Source organism: Tamandua tetradactyla, chromosome 4 (assembly GCF_023851605.1).
Source record: "Tamandua tetradactyla isolate mTamTet1 chromosome 4, mTamTet1.pri, whole genome shotgun sequence".
In the NCBI taxonomy this organism is placed as follows: domain Eukaryota; kingdom Metazoa; phylum Chordata; class Mammalia; order Pilosa; family Myrmecophagidae; genus Tamandua; species Tamandua tetradactyla.
Genome location: NC_135330.1, coordinates 145,318,473 through 145,330,526, shown reverse-complemented (window position 1 = coordinate 145,330,526; position 12,054 = coordinate 145,318,473). Strand labels below are relative to the sequence as shown.

The 12,054-nt window shown below is 37.6% G+C and overlaps 2 long non-coding RNA genes across 3 annotated transcripts in view; one reads left to right on the top strand and one right to left on the bottom strand.

Annotated features, from left to right (window-relative positions):
- The window catches only part of LOC143681441 (uncharacterized), a 21,921-nt gene extending 21,382 nt beyond the window's left edge, over positions 1-539 (top strand). Inside the window, exon 4 of the long non-coding RNA XR_013174611.1 lies at positions 319-539. This is a non-coding gene — a long non-coding RNA (uncharacterized LOC143681441). The remainder of the gene's footprint in view (positions 1-318) is intronic.
- Positions 1-12,054, bottom strand: part of LOC143681440 (uncharacterized) — a 13,990-nt gene extending 1,936 nt beyond the window's left edge. The window contains exons 1-2 of one of the 2 annotated variants that reach the window (XR_013174610.1): positions 11,948-12,054; positions 4,290-4,441 (exon numbers count right to left, since the gene is read on the bottom strand). This is a non-coding gene — a long non-coding RNA (uncharacterized LOC143681440). Of the gene's footprint in view, positions 1-4,289; positions 4,462-11,919 lie in introns of both variants that reach the window. The other variant, XR_013174609.1, reaches the window with a different exon arrangement.

Genomic DNA, 12,054 nt, shown 5'->3' with positions numbered 1-12,054 from the left:
TCCATCAAAGGAGATGATGATTATGATATATGTTAAAGGAGAACATTTTTTCTTAAAATGCTATTTCCTGTCAGTCACTCCAGAATCACACTTGGACTTTCCCAATTATGTAATTATCTCCATATAACATATGGAGATTATCTCCATATAACATATAATATATATGTTATCTCCATATAACATATGATATATAATTGTGTATGTACCTCTGAAATTTAATCATCTACCTTTTTTTGCCATAATTAATTGTTGTGGACCTGTCCTTCATTCCCAATCATTAAGAGGTAGAACTATCTCATTCTTTTTCTTTTCCCACAGATCTATGTCCTCCACACTTCCCAGGGATATAGACACTCAATGACATCTTAAAAATCAAAACCCCAACAATCAAAAAACATATTTCAATTGCTTTTACTTCTTTTCTAGTCTCTGAAATACCCAGTTTAATGTTCTGCACATTGTTTTCTATTCATCAATACCACCAAATTGTTTAAGAAGATGTCAAGAAAAAATATATAAGCAAAATTAAATTTTATTCAATAAACAGAAATTTCATTTCAATATGTATTATAGCTGTCTGCCTCTTTTGTTGCAAATATGAAGCTACAGAAATGACATTTACCTACAGTTTTCAATGAAACAGAATTTTTAAAGGCTGAATAGTCATCTACTAATAAGATTTGAATCACCACAATTTAATTTTCTAGCATGTATCTTGCTCCCACAAGTTGCTAATCTCTTTTCCTTGATGCACTCTTTCTCCTTCTAAACTGAGCATTCCTCAAGGACAAGAGGAACATTTGATTCCTATGAGCACCCAGGTACTGGTACACCAAACATTGTTGATGATTTGCTATGTCGTATAAGCCTCCTGCTCAAAAATTCACTTCAATATAACAGTGGTAATTCCATCATTTCAATGATCAAAGATCAAACCTTCTATTCCAAAAAGGATATTGTAATGCTTTCCTCTACTTTCCCTAATAGAAGAGAACTACAAAAACATGAGGACAGCACAAAAATAGCATCAATACACCGTTACTAAAAACAAACAGTTGTGTGAAACTAGTAGTAAAAGTATCAATAATAAGGTGACATTTTTCAGAGGTAGGCTGATTTTTAGAACATTAAATGTATATTACCTGCTGACATATATACATAAAGAATTAATTCTGTTCTACAATATGAGGTGCTGTTCTGCGAAAGAATTACACAGGGACTATTCTACTGGATTTAAGTCTGGCAAGATCAGCTAAGCATTTGGGCCAGCATTTGGAAACAGAGTTGGAATCTGGGTTAAATGTAGCTACAATTCAACCAGAAAGAAATAAATGCCCTTATTTTTTAAGAATCCATTTGGTCTGTGGTAAGTAGGATAATGACACCTCAAATATGTTCACTCTGTAGTCACTGAAGCCTGTGACTATATTATCTACATGGCAAAAGAAACCTTGCAAATATGAAGTTAAAGATTTTGAGATGGCGGCGGGCCGCGGTGGCTCAGCGGGCAAAGTGCTTGCCTGCTATGCCGGAGGACCTCGGTTCGATTCCCGGCCCCAGCCCATGTAACAAAAACGGAGAAACAGAATACAATAAAAACAAGAAAATGTTTAAAGATGTTTCCCTTTCTTCCTTCCTTCCTTCCTTCTATCCTTCCTTCCTTCTCTCTGTCTTTAAAAAAAAAAAAAAAAAAAGATTTTGAGATGGGGAGATTGTCTTGGATTATCCAATGTAATCACAAGAGTTCTTGTAAGTGAAAGAGGGAGGCAGAATTGTCAGTGTCAGAGAAGGAGATGTGACAACAGAAAGACAGCAGAGTGATGTGATGTAAGGAAGACTCAACTGGCGACTGCTGGTTTTGGAGATGGAAGGAGCCACAAGCCAAGGAATGGACATGGCCTCTAGAAGCTGGAAGAGCTAAGGAAATAGGTTCTACCCTAGAACCTCCAGAAGGAATGCTACTCCACCAATATCTTAATTTTAGCCCTATGATACTCATTTCAGACTTCTGCCCTTCAGTGTTATAAGATATTACAATTTGTGCTGTTTGAAGCCACTAAGACAGTGGTAGTTTGTTACAACACCAATAAGAAACTAATGCAAGTTCACTAAGCCCTTAAAAATCTGGTCCAGGGCGGGCCGCGGTGGCTCAGCGGGCAAAGTGCTTGCCTGCTATGCCGGAGGACCTCGGTTCGATTCCCGGCCCCAGCCCATGTAACAAAAACGGAGAAACAGAATACAATAAAACAAGAAAATGTTTAAAGATGTTTCCCTTTCTTCCTTCCTTCCTTCCTTCTATCCTTCCTTCCTTCTCTCTGCCTTTCCTTTAAAAAAAAAAAAAAAAAAAAAATCTGGTCCAAATACACCAGGTCACTGTAGTGATAATCACATTGGAAGTCAACCTTGAAAGAAGGAAAGAAGTGGGGGGGGGGGGGGGAGGAAGGGAGGGAGAAAAGAGGGAAGGGGGTGAGAAGAAAGAAAGAAAAGAGATGTGGGTGAATTTAATTCAGTAAATTCACACAAATACTGGGGCTTCTAAAAATGCAAGGTTAATGAGACTTTGTAGAGAGGGACTACTGAGAGGAAAAATGTTATAAAAGTTAATAAACAATCCAAAATTTAAAAATAAAACAGGTTTAAAATATATATACATTTTCATTTAAATATATATACATACATATTTTAATCAGGAATGGGAAGAAAAGTGTGCAAATAAATGGCCTTGTTCTTTAGATCTAAGCATTGCAAGTGGTGAACTGAGATCTCCTTAAGGACATATATCAAATTTTATTCATTTTTCTATACCTATGACCCAGGATAATACCTAACATAAAATTGGCACTTAATAAGTGTCTGTTGAATGAATAAACATGATAGAAAGGTATTATAAGAGGTGATTCTTTCATTCATTCATTCATCAGTTATTTATTAAGAGGCTGGGTCTTGGTCTGGGTCACTGGAGGCTTTATAAAGAGGAAGAAATGAGAATTCCCTTTCGCTGCCTCCAGGGCTTCCACCACTCCCAAGCGTCTGAGACAAGTTGAGGGAATCCAGACAATATAATGAGAGCGAGAGTCTCAAATACAAAGAGAAAATGGAAAGCATTTCAAATTAGTGAAAGAAATGCAGTTTAATTTTAATAAACATCATGGATGGACATAACTGGCCTAGAGAACATGACCTCATATGCCCCCAAGGGGATACGAATTTTGTCACATTCACTGGATAGCCCCAGTGCTGAGAACAGTGCTATGCAGAGAACACACTCATAGATACTAATGAATGAATGAGTGAATACCTAGTCATCAAGGACTGAATCAAATTCTTCACAGAGACAAACCTGTTCTCTGGTTTAATAAGTAGCATGTCTATTATGAGTGCTAGAGACTCAAAGGGTCTAACCAACACTTGTTTTGTTGTTGTTATTTATTTTACATTTTATTATTATTTTTTTTGTATGCTGTATGGTGGGGGTCACATTTATTCTTTTTCTATGTGACTATCCCATTATTGCAGCACCATATGTTGAATTTTTTATTTATTTTTCATTTTTTTGTCAGGAAAGTACATGGGCCAGGAACTGAACCTGGGTCTCCCACATGGCAGATAAGAATTCTACCACTGAACTACCTGTGCATCTACAACATTTTTTTTTTTACTCTTTTAAATCTATTTTTTAATGTTTGTAATTTTTATTTTTAATTTTTTTATTAAACATAAACACAAATATTCTTATCATATGATTATTCTATTCTACATATATAATCAGAATATTCTGATTCACAATATCATCACATAGTTGTATATTCATCATGATCATTTCTTAGAACATTTGTATCAATTCAGAAAAAGAAATAAAAAGAAAACAGAAAAAAATTCAGACATACCATACCCCTTAGCCATCCCATTCATTGATCACTAACATTTCAATCCACTAAATTTGTTTTAACATTTGTTCCCCCTATTATTTATTTACTATTTTTTTCTATTATTTATTTTTGATCCATGTGTTTTACTTGTCCACTGAAAAGGCAGATAGATGCATCAGACACAAGTTTTTCACAATCACACAGTCAAATTGCAAAAGCTATATCATTATACAATCATCTTCATGAAACATGGCTACTGAAACACAGCTCTACATTTTCAGGCAGTTCCCTCCAGCCTCTCCATTACACCTTAACTAAAAAGGTGATATCTAATATGTAAGAATAACCTCCAGGATAACCTCTCGACTCTGTCTGGAATCTCAGCCATTGACATTTTATTTTGTCTTATTTTGCTCTTACCCCTTTTAGTCGAGAAGATTTTCGCAATCCCTTGATGCTGAATCCCAGCTCATTCTAGGATTTCTGTCCCATGTCGTCAGGAACATCCACACCCCTGGGAGTCATGTCCCACGTAGAGAGGGGGAGGGTGGTGAGTTTGCTTGTCATGTTGTCTGAGAGAGAGAGTCCACATCTGAGTAACAAAAAAGGTTCTCTTGGGGGTGACTCTTAGGCCTAATTTTAAGTAGGCTTAACCTATCCTTTGCAGAGTTAAGTTTCATATGAACCAACCCCAAGATCAGGGGCTCAGCCTATTGCTTGTGAGAATATCAAGAATTCTCCACTTGGGGAAGTTGAACTTTCCCCCTTTCTCACCATTCCCCAAGGGGACTTTTTTATTCACTGTTTTTTATTCACTGTTCAAATCACTCTGATTTATTGGGTCATCACTCTAGACAAACCTACAAAATCTCATGCCCTACCCATGGTTTCACAACATTATGTTGTTTTTTTTTTTTTTATATTTTTTTTTTTCAATTTTTTTTTTTATTAATTAAAAAAAGAATTAACAAAACAATTAGAAATCATTCCAATCTACATGTACAATCAGTAATTCTTAATAACATCACATAGTTGCATATTCATCATTTCTTAGTACATTTGCATCGATTTAGAAAAAGAAATAAAAAGACAACAGAATAAGAATTAAAACAATAATAGAAAGAAAAAAAAACAAAAAAAACAAAAACAAAAAACCTATACCTCACATGCAGCTTCATTCAGTGTTTTAACATAATTGCATTACAATTGGGTAGTATTGTGCTGTCCATTTCTGAGTTTTTATATCAAGTCCCGTTGTACAGTCTGTATCCCTTCATCTCCAATTATCCCTTCTCTTTTTTTTTTTTTTTTTAATTAACGGAAAAAAAGAAATTAACCCAACATTTAGAGATCATACCATTCTACACATGCAATCATTAATTCTTAACATCATCACATAGATGCATGATCATCATTTCTTAGTACATTTGCATTGGTTTAGAAGAACTAGCAACATAACCGAAAAAGATATAGAATGTTAATATAGAGAAAAAAATAAAAGTAATAATAGTAAAATCAAAACAAAACAAAACAAAACAAAACAAAACAAAAACCTATAGCTCAGATGCAGCTTCATTCAGTGTTTTAACATGATTACTTTACAATTAGGTATTATTGTGCTGTCCATTTTTGAGTTTTTGTATCTAGTCCTGTTGCACAGTCTGTATCCCTTCAGCTTCAATTACCCATTGTCTTACCCTGTTTCTAACTCCTGCTGAACTCTGTTACCAATGCCATATTTCAAGTTTATTCTCGAATGTCCGTTCACATCAGTGGGACCATACAGTATTTGTCCTTTAGTTTTTGGCTGGATTCACTCAGCATAATATTCTCTAGGTCCATCCATGTTATTACATGGTTCATAAGTTTATCTTGTCTTAAAGCTGCATAATATTCCATCGTATGTATATACCACAGTTTGTTTAGCCACTCTTCTGTTGATGGAGATTTTGGCTGTTTCCATCTCTTTGCAATTGTAAATAATGCTGCTATAAACATTGGTGTGCAAATGTCCGTTTGTGTCTTTGCCCTTAAGTCCTTTGAGTAGATACCTAGCAATGGTATTGCTGGGTCGTATGGCAATTCTATATTCAGCTTTTTGAGGAACCGCCAAACTGCCTTCCACAGTGGTTGCACCCTTTGACATTCCCACCAACAGTGGATAAGGGTGCCTCTTTCTCCGCATCCTCTCCAGCACTTGTCATTTTCTGTTTTGTTGATAATGGCCATTCTGGTGGGTGTGAGATGATATCTCATTGTGGTTTTGATTTGCATTTCTCTAATGGCCAGGGACATTGAGCATCTCTTCATGTGCCTCTTGGCCATCCGTATTTCCTCTTCTGAGAGGTGTCTGTTCAAGTCTTTTTCCCATTTTGTAATTGGGTTGGCTGTCTTTTTGTTGTTGAGATGAACAATCTCTTTATAAATTCTGGATACTAGACCTTTATCTGATATATCATTTCCAAATATTGTCTCCCATTGTGAAGGCTGTCTTTCTACTTTCTTGATGAAGTTCTTTGATGCGCAAAAGTGTTTAATTTTGAGGAGTTCCCATTTATTTATTTCCTTCTTCAGTGCTCTTGCTTTAGGTTTAAGGTCCATAAAACCGCCTCCAGTTGTAAGATCCATAAGATATCTCCCAACATTTTCCTCTAACTGTTTTATGGTCTTAGACCTAATGTTTAGATCTTTGATCCATTTTGAGTTAACTTTTGTATAGGGTGTGAGAGATGGGTCTTCTTTCATTCTTTTGCATATGGATATCCAGTTCTCTAGGCACCATTTATTGAAGAGACTGCTCTGTCCCAGGTGAGTTGGCTTGACTGCCTTATCAAAGATCAAATGCCCATAGATGAGAGGGTCTATATCTGAGCACTCTATTCGATTCCATTGGTCGATATATCTATCTTTATGCCAATACCATGCTGTTTTGACCACTGTGGCTTCATAATATGCCTTAAAATCCGGCAGTGTGAGACCTCCAGCTTCATTTTTTTTCCTCAAGATACTTTTAGCAATTCGGGGCACCCTGCCCTTCCAGATAAATTTGCTTATTGGTTTTTCTATTTCTGAAAAATAAGTTGTTGGGATTTTGATTGGTATTGCATTGAATCTGTAAATCAATTTAGGTAGGATTGACATCTTAACTATATTTAGTCTTCCAATCCATGAACACGGTATGCCCTTCCATCTATTTAGGTCTTCTGTGATTTCTTTTAGCAGTTTTTTGTAGTTTTCTTTATGTAGGTTTTTTGTCTCTTTAGTTAAATTTATTCCTAGGTATTTTATTCTTTTAGTTGCAATTGTAAATGGGATTCGTTTCTTGATTTCCCCCTCAGCTTGTTCATTACTAGTGTATAGAAATGCTACAGATTTTTGAATGTTGATCTTGTAACCTGCTACTTTGCTGTACTCATTTATTAGTTCTAGTAGTTTTGTTGTGGATTTTTCCGGGTTTTCGACGTATAGTATCATATCGTCTGCAAACAGTGATAGTTTTACTTCTTCCTTTCCAATTTTGATGCCTTGTATTTCTTTTTCTTGTCTAATTGCTCTGGCTAGAACCTCCAACACAATGTTGAATAATAGTGGTGATAGTGGACATCCTTGTCTTGTTCCTGATCTTAGGGGGAAAGTTTTCAATTTTTCCCCATTGAGGATGATATTAGCTGTGGGTTTTTCATATATTCCCTCTATCATTTTAAGGAAGTTCCCTTGTATTCCTATCTTTTGAAGTGTTTTCAACAGGAAAGGATGTTGAATCTTGTCGAATGCCTTCTCTGCATCAATTGAGATGATCATGTGATTGTTCTGCTTTGATTTGTTGATATGGTGTATTACATTAATTGATTTTCTTATGTTGAACCATCCTTGCATACCTGGGATGAATCCTACTTGGTCATGATGTATAATTCTTTTAATGTGTTGTTGGATACGATTTGCTAGAATTTTATTGAGGATTTTTGCATCTGTATTCATTAGAGAGATTGGTCTGTAGTTTTCTTTTTTTGTAATATCTTTGCCTGGTTTTGGTATGAGGGTGATGTTGGCTTCATAGAATGAATTAGGTAGTTTTCCCTCCACTTCGATTTTTTTGAAGAGTTTGAAGAGAATTGGTACTAATTCTTTCTGGAACGTTTGGTAGAATTCACATGTGAAGCCATCTGGTCCTGGACTTTTCTTTTTAGGAAGCTTTTGAATGACTAATTCAATTTCTTTACTTGTGATTGGTTTGTTGAGGTCATCTATGTCTTCTTGAGTCAAAGTTGGTTGTTCATGTCTTTCCAGGAACCCGTCCATTTCCTCTAAATTGTTGTATTTATTAGCGTAAAGTTGTTCATAGTATCCTGTTATTACCTCCTTTATTTCTGTGAGGTCAGTAGTTATGTCTCCTCTTCCATTTCTGATCTTATTTATTTGCATCCTCTCTCTTCTTCTTTTTGTCAATCTTGCTAAGGGCCCATCAATCTTATTGATTTTCTCATAGAACCAACTTCTGGCCTTATTGATTTTCTCTATTGTTTTCATGTTTTCAATTTCATTTATTTGTGCTCTAATCTTTGTTATTTCTTTCCTTTTGCTTGCTTTGGGGTTAGCTTGCTGTTCTTTCTCCAGTTCTTCCAGATGGATAGTTAATTCCTGAATTTTTGCCTTTTCTTCTTTTCTGATATAGGCATTTAGAGCAATAAATTTCCCTCTTAGCACTGCCTTTGCTGCGTCCCATAAGTTTTGATATGTTGTGTTTTCATTTTCATTCGCCTCGAGGTATTTGCTAATTTCTCTTGCAATTTCTTCTTTGACCCACTCGTTGTTTAGGAGTGTGTTGTTGAGCCTCCACGTATTTGTGAATTTTCTGGCACTCTGCCTATTATTGATTTCCAACATCATTCCTTTATGGTCCGAGAAAGTGTTGTGTAAGATTTCAATCTTTTTAAATTTGTTGAGACTTGCTTTGTGACCCAGCATATGGTCTATCTTTGAGAATGATCCATGAGCACTTGAGAAAAAGGTGTATCCTGCTGTTGTGGGATGTAATGTCCTATAAATGTCTATTAAGTCTAGTTCATTTATAGTAATATTCAGATTCTCTATTTCTTTGTTGATCCTCTGTCTAGATGTTCTGTCCCTTGATGAGAGTGGTGAGTTGAAATCTCCAACTATTATGGTATATGAGTCTATTTCCCTTTTCAGTGTTTGCAGTGTATTCCTCACGTATTTTGGGGCATTCTGGTTCAGTCCATAAATATTTATGATTGTTATGTCTTCTTGTTTAATTGTTCCTTTTATTAGTAGATAGTGTCCTTCTTTGTCTCTTTTGACTGTTTTACATTTGAAGTCTAATTTTTTGGATATTAGTATAGCCACTCCTGCTCTTTTCTGGTTGTTATTTGCATGAAATATCTTTTCCCAACCTTTCACTTTCAACCTATGTTTATCTTTGGGTCTAAGATGTGTTTCCTGTAGACAGCATATAGAAGAATCCTGTTTTTTAATCCATTCTGCCAATCTATGTCTTTTGATTGGGGAATTCAGTCCATTGACATTTAGTGTTATTACTGTTTGGATAATATTTTCCTCTAACATTTTGCCTTTTGTATTATATATATCATATCTGATTTTCCTTCTTTCTACACTCTTTTCCATATCTCTCTCTTCTGTCTTTTTGTATCTGACTCTAGTGCTCCCTTTAGTATTTCTTGCAGAGCTGGTCTCTTGGTCACAAATTCTTTCAGTGACTTTTTGTCTGAGAATGTTTTGATTTCTCCCTCATTTTTGAAGGATAATTTTGCTGGATATAGGAGTCTTGGTTGGCAGTTTTTCTCTTTTAGTATTTTAAATATATCATCCCACTGTCTTCTAGCTTCCATGGTTTCTGCTGAGAAATCTACACAAAGTCTTATTGGGTTTCCCTTGTATGTAATGGATTGTTTTTCTCTTGCTGCTTTCAAGATCTTCTCTTTCTCTTTGACCTCTGACATTCTAACTAGTAAGTGTCTTAGAGAACGCCTACTTGGGTCTAATCTCTTTGGGGTGCGCTGCACTTCTTGGATCTGTAATTTTAGGTCTTTCATAAGAGTTGGGAAATTTTCAGTGATAATTTCTTCCATTAGTTTTTCTCCTCCTTTTCCCTTCTCTTCTCCTTCTGGGACACCCACAACACGTATATTTGTGCGGTTCATATTGTCCTTGAGTTCCCTGATACCCTGTTCAAATTTTTCCATTCTTTTCCCTATAGTTTCTGTTTCTTTTTGGAATTCAGATGTTCCATCCTCCAAATCACTAATTCTATCTTCTGTCTCTTTAAATCTATCATTGTAGCTATCCATTATTTTTTCTATGTTTGCTACTTTATCCTTCACTTCCATAAGTTCTGCGATTTGTTTTTTCAGTTTTTCTATTTCTTCTTTATGTTCAGCCCATGTCCTCTTCATGTCCTCCCTCAATTTATCGATTTCATTTTTGAAGAGGTTTTCCATTTCTGTTCGTATATTCAGCATTAGTTGTCTCAGCTCTTGTGTCTCATTTGAGCTATTGGTTTGTTCCTTTGACTGAGCCATATTCTCAATCTTTTGAGCATGGACAGTTATCTTCTGCTGCTGGCGTCTGGGCATTTATTCAGATTTCTCTTGGTGTTGGACCCAGCAAGGTTGTAATATTTTTCTGTGAAATCTCTGGGTTCTGTTTTTCTTATCCTGCCCAGTAGGTGGCGCTCGTGGCACACGTTTGTCTGCGGGTCCCACCAGTAAAAGGTGCTGTGGGACCTTAAACTTTGGAAAACTCTCGCCATCCTGGGGGTTCGCTAGCCAAAGCGGCTTGAGCCGGCCCGGGGTCCGAACGCAGGGAGGGTGTCCGAACGCAGGGAGGGTTGCTGGTCGCCGCAGCCAGGGAAAGAGCCCGTCCGAATTTCCTATTCGGCCCTGGGCAACAAGCGTGGCGGGAGGGCGCCAGCGGCAGCGGCCCGCCCGAGAGAGTGCACGTTCCCCGGGAGTCACGGGGTCACCGTTCTCCGCGGCCTGGGGGTTTCCGATCCAATTCTCTCAGTTGGTCCGGGGGCTGCGCGTGGTGTGGGCGCCAGTCGCCTTGGTTTCAGGGGACCACCTCTCCAATTCTCCCAGCCGGCCCGGGAAGGGGGAAGGGAGTAACTCCGGCCGCTTGCCACCCCGCCCGGTAAGGCCCGCGCGCCTCGGCGATCTCACCCGAGCTGCTTCTCTCAGCCAGCCAGCCGTTCCAGGATGGGGTACACTGTCTTTTTTATCTCTGTTGTGGCTTTGGGCGCTTTCTGTATCGTTTCTACTCCCCTAGTAGGTGTCCTGGAGAAGAAACTAAGATCCGCGCGTCTTACTAAGCCGCCATCTTCCAGGAAGTCCAACATTATGTTTTTAATAATGACTAGAGAGGCAAGCAGAAATAAGGATTTGATCAATAGTTTATGCAGCATTTCTGTAGTTTACCAGCCTTCATGCTGTAATACTCTTGAATGAACACTTAGAGCTGGGAAGGTCAGACCTTCCCTGCCTGTGGCAAACTCAAGCAGAGTGTTGCAACACTGTACAGATTTAGAAGAAGGAGAAAGGGGAACTGTTACGTGTAGTATCCCGTGACTTTGGCTGGGCTAAAGTTTTTCAAGTGCACTTTTTTTTTTTAATAAGAAAAGGTCTTGAGTGTCAGCCTAAGGAAAACTTATGAAGTAAACCAAGTGTTTTTGACATCCCCTCCTGCCTCTTTGGCTGCCTCCCCTGTAGGACTATGCCCTCTTTCCTCACCCAGCTCTACTCTCTCCCGGTAGTGCATGCCTGTATCAAATCTCACTGGAGACTTTCACTTCATTCCCAGATGACTAGAAAACATTCTTATCAACAACTCCACCCCCAACTGTGCCATATTGCTTAGCAATCTAAAGTTTTCCTCCTGAGGAATCCTGCTCTTGAACAGAAAGCTTATGGAGACCTCTACTTGGCTTTAAGAAATTCAACTGAGCACACAGGATGCTCTTCAAAAAGACTTCTCAAGCAGTAGAAGTCTTATTGTGCATTTGATAACAGCCACCCACCTGGGAAGTTCTGTCCATGAGAACATACCTCTCCAGAAGTCAGGTGAACAGAACATAGCTTGCAGAGATGAAATCACGTATTAGAAGAGTCTCTCCATTGACTTGCAAATGAACAAGCTAATGGAGGAAAAGTGA